This window comes from Carcharodon carcharias, chromosome 17 (genome assembly GCF_017639515.1).
Source record: "Carcharodon carcharias isolate sCarCar2 chromosome 17, sCarCar2.pri, whole genome shotgun sequence".
Taxonomy (NCBI): domain Eukaryota; kingdom Metazoa; phylum Chordata; class Chondrichthyes; order Lamniformes; family Lamnidae; genus Carcharodon; species Carcharodon carcharias.
In genome coordinates this window covers 330807-339754 of record NC_054483.1, presented here as the reverse complement: position 1 = coordinate 339754, position 8948 = coordinate 330807, and positions in this window count along the sequence as shown.

Sequence of the window (8948 nt, the reverse complement as noted above, 5' to 3'; positions counted from 1 at the left end):
GGCTTTACTGCTGGGTAATTTCAAATGGGAATCACTCACTCCAATGGTAAAAACAAACACACTTACACGCAAATACATTGTTCATGGGCGACCTTGGGGGATGCCTGAGTCACAGGTCAATAAGGGTGAGGAAGGGTCGTTTTTCTTTGTCACCGCTACAATGGGTTTCATTTGTAACTTTGATAAAAATGTTTTGGTAATACGGTACTGATGGCATCCTGATTGGAACGATTCCAATATGGAGTTCCAGGATAGATGTGGCATGGATTTTCGAGATGACAGGGAATTCCAGGACTTTGGACAGGAAAAGGGGGTTAGAGATGGACTGTAGTTTACAATATTTTATAACACTAAGCTACCAACGGCAAATAAAGAATTGTCAGATGCTGAAGAGAGAGAGAGAGAGAGAGAGAGAGAGAGAGAGAGAACCGTTCACAGTATCAGCTGACATTGGGATCAGGATAGAAAACTTAGTGGTCAGTGGTTGAATGGCAATAGGGTCTCGGGAGCATAAATTGTTTCTCATGGACAAGGTTAGCTCAGGGTTGCTATGAGGCAAGTTGGGGGGAAACAAGAGAATTCGAGAAGTTGTGGGTTACAGAAAAGTGAAATTTGGTAGAGGTTTGTTCTAATGGGTTAGGGGAAGAGAGGAAAGTAGCTGAGGCAGCTGATCAGATGGTTTCGATCTTAGTGACAAGACGCCCATGAGCTCTCAGCATTTATGACGTACAGGTCAGAGAGACTCATCATTGCTCAGGAGTCGTTTTGAGTTCATTGATGCTGATCAGCCACCTGAAAGCGAAACTCTTCAGATTGTGCAGGGTTGTTGACGTTCATGACCCCAGCGTTCCCTTTGATCTGTTCATCATCTTGCTAACAAGCAACAAGAACTACAAAGCATGATGGACACCATGTGCTTTATTCCCCCTGCTGGAATGTCTCATCCAGTGTAACAGCAGGTTTCACATCACCGGTCCGAATGTTTATTTTACTTGCATCATAAAAGGCTGATCATATTTCCAATATCTCATTGTTGTGCCTGCTGCTTAAGGAGGTCACAGCTCAGGGGCGCAATGGACATGAAGTTGTTTCAAACGCAAAATCCTTCCACAATCCCTTGGAATGAAAATCGGTTGCTAGTATTTGCTGAAAATTGGCAGTGCCAATTTGCATCAAGGAAGCTGACGGTTGTTGTGCTCACATTTTTGTAATCTCAACATTCTCTGCAGATTGGAGAAGAATTCAAACAGGGCTAGAACACAGACTGCTGGATACTGTGTGAGTGTCAGTAATTCAACTCAATAAGGGCGGAGAGGTCACCGCCAGCACTTCTCAGTGTGAAGGCATCATCAGGACCGCTGTCCAGCAGCATCGGACCCCCCAAATACTCAATATCATCATAATCACCCAGAGCCTGACCTGCGAGCAAAGAGCATTTTCACTGAGATCCAATTCTAACGCCGACTACCCTGCAATTATATCCTTATCACAGAATCTACCCGGCTTCTGTAGGGCGGGAAAATGGATCAGTTGCAGTTTTCCGGTGTGGGGAATTCAGAGGAGGGGAAAATATTGGAACCTGTCGTTTTCGGGCATTTTACTCTCAGTTTTAAAGTCACAAGCATTCCACTTAATACCCCATGCAGACTCCAGTCACCTTCGCCATTTCACCGCCTGTAAATAAATGCTTGGGAGAGAATGCAATGAACTAAATGCTTGACTCCTTTGTGGTATCAACTCCAATTGGTATGATTCTAACGATCCTTGCTGGTGTCATTTGTTATCAATTGGTATCAGCTCCAATTGGTATGATTCTAACGATCCTTGTTGGTGTCATTGTACGGCGCCGTGCAGTGAATTTATTGCTTTCAGACAGCAGAGAGCGTGAAGTTCAAAAAGCGAGATGCCAATAAGTGAAAATGTATCCACCCTGAACGATGAACGAGTTCCCATCAGGATTTTCTGATTCAGGATCCGTGTCTCCAAAACTGTGACTGGTGAAATGTTACATCTGATTGAGGGAGTCAATGGAAGTAGAAACTGTCAATCACAAAAAATGGATAGTTATTAAAAGATTGTTTGGAATGTCGAAGCAGAGATCATAAAACGTTTATCGTGGCCAAGACAATGTCCTGGAATTTGTTTCTGCCACTATTGTGGGGAGCATTCACTGCACGGGCTGCAGTGGTTCAAAAAGGTCAGCTCCACATTATCAGTGCCAATAGGGGGGCGGGGTGGGGGAGGGTGGGGTGGAATAATAAATGTTAGCCTTCCCCTTGACAGACACAATAATTCACAGGACAGCTGATTATTCTTGGAACATCTCGCATATTAGGGCAGCAAATAAAATATATTATATTCCGTTCGCTTAGGGACAGTGAGCGGAAGTTTCCGACCCAGAATCGCTTTCCCTTCTCCACCAGCCTCCCGCCTGGCATCCAGAAACATTAAACCGGTTAACAGCGGATGCAAGAAATATAACCCACGTAATGGTGCAGCAAAGAGCGCAAGGAGGAGAATGTAGGTCCATGCTTCCTCTCTTTTTATCACCAAGAGATTTACATTACCTGTGAAATACTTCCTCGTGAAGAGCAGAAGCGAAAAGTATTACTGATGCGGTAAATGTTATTGCCTAATATTACAAAGCACAATTTCCCGATTGAACTTGAAGGTCAAATTATAGACTGTTAGGGCACTCGGATAGAAACTCTCTGAGTTAATGAGTTTTTCAGTGGAACCTGCCCCAGATTCAGAAATACAATCAATTAAAGCAACAAAAACTAAGGCAATGCGGTTATGGACTCCTGAGAGAAGTCTCTGTTTGTATAATTGTTTAAAGGGAATAACACGAAATGTTCGTGGCAAAAACTCCTGAGTTCAGGAAACACATTATATTATAAAGGCAAAGGGACAATTAGCGCATTGAAGATAATTTCAGTTGATTTTTTGCTTGCGTTGATGTTTGACCGAATATTCTAAATCGATATTGTATAGAATTACATGCAGTGTAGAATCAGACCATTGGGTCCAATCACTCCATGCCGCTGTGTATGCTCCGACGAACATTCCCATTCCTGCCTCATCTGCTTGAGACTGTCCTCCTTCACAGGCGTTAAATAAATCGATAATATTCACCCATTACTCCCTGTGGCAGAGAATTCCTTATTCCTTATTCTCACCACATTCTCATTAAAGTGGTTTCTGCTGAATTCCCTTTTTGACGTACTGGCAACTATCCTATTTTGTTGCTCTCTGGCTTCACTCTTCCCTACAAGGGGAAACTGTCTCTCTGTGTCTGCTCCATGGAAACATTTTACAATTTACTGCAGCGTTCTTAGGTGACCCCTTCATCTTCACTTTTCTAGGAAAAGACACCCAGCCTGTCCAATGTCAATTATTAGCACCCCATCACCCGTGCTTCTATATCCTTTCATATCATGCTGACGGGAATAGTAAACTGTGCTGCAAATGAGATTTACCCCAGGTTCCAAAGGTGTTTATGATAATTTTTTAACCTTTTTATGAGTTGCCTGTAGAAATAAGCACTTGTGCTTTTTTAGCTTTCTGATGACTTTATTACTGGCAGCGAGTTGTTGGAATGGATTGTTTATTTATATTCTCACGTCTGCTTACACAACTATCCCATTTATTTTCTTTTTCCCTTGAATATATGGCATCCTCGTTTATCTTCACAAAAAGTAACTTCACAGCCGCTTATGTTGAAATTAATATCTCAGTTCTGCAAGATCATGCATGTTTTCTTACCATTTGTTTCAGTTCCCCTCAGAATTGACTGAACATCACCCCACACCCGGAGTGTCCACCCCGCCCACATCACAATTCTGTTTCTCGTAGGTCATAAGGATTTGACACGTTTAGAAAATTTATTGAAAAACCCAAATCTAATCCAAGAACACTGTGCAAATGTTGATCAATTACATTTATTTAAACTGTCACAACTAAAAAAATTGTGATGAGATTGGTTAAGCAAGCCATTTCTTTTGAAATACATGCTAACTATTTATTTTTATGTTTGGTTTCCACATGTTCATCCATTTTACTCCTTGAGCAGAAATTCTATTAATTTCCATCCAGTAATTGTTAAGCTGGATGCTCTGCATTCCTGTTTACATGGAGCTTTACTGTGAGCTTCAGTATTTAACCCAGAGAACAATTCACTGCATATGGCATTGGAAGGTTTGATTTGAAATTATATCACCGTTTAAATAGGAAGAAGATCAGAAATATTAAGCTAATCAAATTCTGGGGATAAAACGTCTCGTCTGAAGGATTTCATTCATGCATTTTGAAAGCTTAAAAAGAGATAACAGGAGGAGTTGAGGACTGGGGGAGAGCAAAATTCTGACACTCTCCTTTCCTGATGAATTGTTAAAAATCTGTACTGGACCCTTCGAGCATAGGAACCTATGGAACAGGAGCAGGCCATTCGGCCCTCAAGCCTGCCGTGCCAGTCAATAAGATCATGGCTGATCTCCCCCAGTCCCCGACTCCTCCTGTTAAATTCGAACAGAACGGACACAATGTTAGCCTTCATTTGAGCTGCTTTGCCCAGATGATTTTGATGAGAAACTGTTACCCTGGGGAGACAAGGAACTCCACCTGCTTCTAGAAGTTTTTCAAAAGTGAACAGAATTTTCTCCCCACCCTCGTCACTTCCCACTGACAAGTTATTAACGTGTTTTCAGTGATGTGGAACAGTGCTGTGTTGAAAGGTAACTCATTCCTGTCTCTTTCTGCACTGCATTTTGAGAAGAGCGACCGTGTTGTCTGACCTATGTTCTGTCACTGTTCCACGGGCGTTTTTCTTATTTAAATGGGTGGACTTTTGATCCCTTCCATCGTGATGTTCACCAACCCGAACACCTGCCAAACACTTCTATTTCATTTAAAATGTTTTGTTACCATGTACTGAACACCAGAAATGGAACCCCATTATTAATCTTGCAACAACCAGGAGCAAAAAGACCATGACCCTGTGATCCAATTGACCACTTCTATCACTTGCTAGGGAGTCCTTACTGATGTGAATGGGCAAAACTTAAAATCCATATATTTGTAACAAGCTGTTTATGTAGGAGCGTCTGAATATAGTATTTATATTGAATCCATTTTTTAATTATTCTGTGCTGACCATGTTGTATACTTAGTTCTGAGGTCGCCAGGGAACAATTAGATACAAGATCACATTCCAGAAGGAAAGAGAAAGCAGTCATTTCATTTCCATAGCAATAGATGAAAAACCAAACCAAAATAACATGAAACAATTCTTAGTTAGTTATAAGTTGCAAACAAGCGTTTACCTGCGACTCTAAATATTACCCTTATTTAAACTGTCACCACTAAAAATCAAAGTTCAGGTTCTAACGGAAATTCCAAGTCGGCCGAATTGCTCTCCAGAAAAGCCTGCCACTCAATTTATGAACCAGTTGAGTGAGAGGTTTCTGTTGTTGAAGCCAAGTCAGTCTCAACGCAAAACTATGTTGCCCAAGAACAGGCTTTATTTCAGGGAGCCTCTAAAAGTCACTGCAATTGAACTGCGAAGCTTCTCGCTCCAAGAGCAGATACCTGAGGTGATGGGCAGATTCCTGAATATTGCCATTGTGGATTGAATACATTTCATTTGTCAATAAGAATACCCTGCCTACTTTAATAAATGAAGGTTCTAGTTTGATTGATGTTATTTCCCATGACTGTTTCATTGAAGGCAACAAAGGGTGGGAGTGAACATTCAAGAAGATAGAGACAATTACACGTGGTTTATTGAAACTTTCAGATTTTTGACGTTTCGTCAAGAAATAAAAATCAACGAGGATGCATTGAATTCGATCATTTATTGAACATACAGCAATCGCTATGAAGCTGTTGGCTCAGAAAAAATAAAGGTCAAGGAACATATTTTGGAATCCAATTATTTTCAATAATGTTCTGGGTTGGCTGGTTAAAGCTGAATGCTGGGCTCCTAGGGTTGCTATGGACATGAAAACCACATTTAAGTTCCATGCAACTCTCAGCCTCTTCATCCTGATCCCTAGTAACTGCATAGCCATTTATAAATAGCATTGCCAAGCCCAAAGGAAGAATATCAACGATGGGTCCTTTAATCGTGAAATGAAAAAACATAAACTTATGAAATGTTAAGTGTAATCTGCTTTCTGTGAATTTGAGTACAGGTTATATTTTTGCCATGAACAATCGGTTTTGTGCTTTGTGTATTGGTGTCCATGGTAAATGGTTGTTACTCAATCATAGTTTTATTGTAATAACATGGAATAGAACACAATATTCTATATATTTAAAAGCCCATCATTACTTTCCATAAACATTTCTTTGTCTAGATATCTATTTGTAGACCTTGATGCAAACCAAGTCAGAAGTGTTTCTGACCATCTTGGACATCTTGCTCGACATTCCTATGCCAAAGGATATTAATATACTTGGGAAGTCATTTCAAAGGCTTTGGGATGATCCAGAATGATATTCAGTTCACATTTTTTGGCTTGGAGGGGAGTTCAGTGAGTTGCATCTTTATTCAATCTATATAACATTCAGTAAGTTGCACATTTTGTTTTGTTCGTTCATGGGATGTGACCATTGCTGACTAGGCCAATATTTATTCCTTACCCAAACTGCCCTTGTTGAGAGGGCATTTTAGAGTCAACCACATTGCCATGTGTCTGGCAAGTCCCATGTAGGCTAGACCAGGTGAGGTAGATTTCTTTCCCTCAAGGGCATTAGTGAATCAGATGGGCTTTTACAAGAAGTTTAGTTCCACATTTTTATTGAATTAAAATCTGAATACCATGTGCCAATGTGGGTTTTGAACCTGGGTTTCCAGAGCATTAGCTGGAATACTAATCCAGCAACAATACCACTCTGCAATCTGCTCTCCTACATAACCTTATGAGTTGTGCCCAAGATTCTGGAGGAAATATCCCCTTCATCACCGGCTATGCACTGAAGATTTTCATGACTGGAGCTTGGTGATCAGTCCACTTTAAATTTCCAACTCACCATGCAGGTACAATGTACCAGTCCATGATCCTCGAAAATAAGTTATCAAAACAAAATTTGACAGCCAGCCACTTAAGGAACTATTAGAATTAATGCAAAAAACTGTGGATGCGGGAATTCTGAAATAAAAACATAAAATTCTGGAAAAGCTCAGCATGCCTGGCAGCACCTGTGGAGAGAAGAAGAGTTGATATTTCGATACAAATGTGACTCTTCTTTGGAACAGGTAATATTAGGCTTGATGAGCTGGTCAAAGAAGTCGTTCTTTAAAAGAGTGTCTTTGAGAAGTGGGGAGGATTAGGGAGGGAATTCCATATCTCAGGGCCCAGCTATCTGATGGCACTGCTGCCAATGAAGGAGCAATTACAATTGGGGTTTGGCAAGAGATCACAATTGGAGGAGAACAGTTCAGAAAAATTACAGGTTGTACAGAGATCATTCATGCAGCACAAAATTGACAATTATTCCTTTTCAAGATATTCACTGCACTTGCCTGGATGTGCACAGCTCTAACAACACTCAAGAAACTCAACACCGACTAGAACAAAGGAGCCTGCCTGATTGGCAACCCGTCTTTCAATATTCACTTCCTGCACTATTGATGCATAGGGGCAGCAATGTGTACCATCTATAAGATGCACAGCAGAAACTCACCAAGGCTCCTTAGACAGCACCGCCTGAACCTACGACCACTACCACCTCGAAGGAAAAGGGCAGCAGACAGATTGGAACACCACCACCTGCAAATTCCCCTCCAAGCCACTTCACTATCCTGACTTGGAAAATATATCACAATTCCTTCACTGTCACTGGATCAAAATCCTGGAACTCCTTCCCAAACAGCACTATGGGTGCATGTACGCACGCCACAGGGACTGCAGCGGTTCAAGAAGGCAGCTCACCACCACCTCCTCAAGGGCAACTAGAGATGGAATATAATTGCTGGCTTAGCCTGAGATTCTCACATCACATGAATGAACTTGGGAAAAAAAAGTTGCCAAAATTTTAAATTCGATAAAATTCATTTGAAGAGTCCTTCCTCATTCAAGATAAAACATTTTTTCCAACATGCAAGGTTGTCAGAATCAGTGGGTGTAGGATTCATCACAGCTTCTGAAAGACATTCGAAAGATGAAAAGATTACAAAGAAGAGGAGTGCAATTAATTGAATAGATTCAAGAGGCTCCATATGCACAAAGGGATGAATGGCCTCCTACTGTGCAGTATGCATGTTAAAGAGCAGGAGCACATGAGAAAGCAGATAGGTCTTTCAGACAGCCAGCATATGTGTGATGGGCCGAATGTTCTGGTTCTTTGTTATAAAATTCTTTGAGACTTGAACACACTTACTCCAGCACAGAGATTGATCGTCGTGAATCCATTGCAAAATCCTATTGCAATGCTCTCCGGAATATTTCCATTGTGTTGGCTGGGATGTTTTTTCTCCAGAAACTAGGATGCTGGAGGGTTACCTGATGGAAATCTTTCAAATTATTGAAGGATATTCGTAGAAGAGATGTTTTATCTTGGGGGCGAGATCCAGAGTCGTCAATAAACAATAGGCACTTATAAATCCAATTCGGGAGAAGCATCTTTCCCACAAGATGCAGGTGAGACAAATATAGAGACATTTAAAGGAAAATTAGATAAATTCACGAGGTAGAAAAGGATATAAGGACAGGGTGGTTGGGTCAAATGTGGTGGAGGAGGGTTTGGATCATGGATTAGTAGTGCTGGAAGGTTGGCTTCACTGCTGTACATTTCCTTTTGCTGGGCTGAACCAGTGCTATTACCTAATCTTTTACCACAAGGGGGCTCTCAGAGTTCTTGAAAAAGTAATGAGATTTTCATATGTTATTGATCCACCTGCAAAACCAAGGTTCCCCGAAAAACTGCTCTCAACAGCACACGACTTT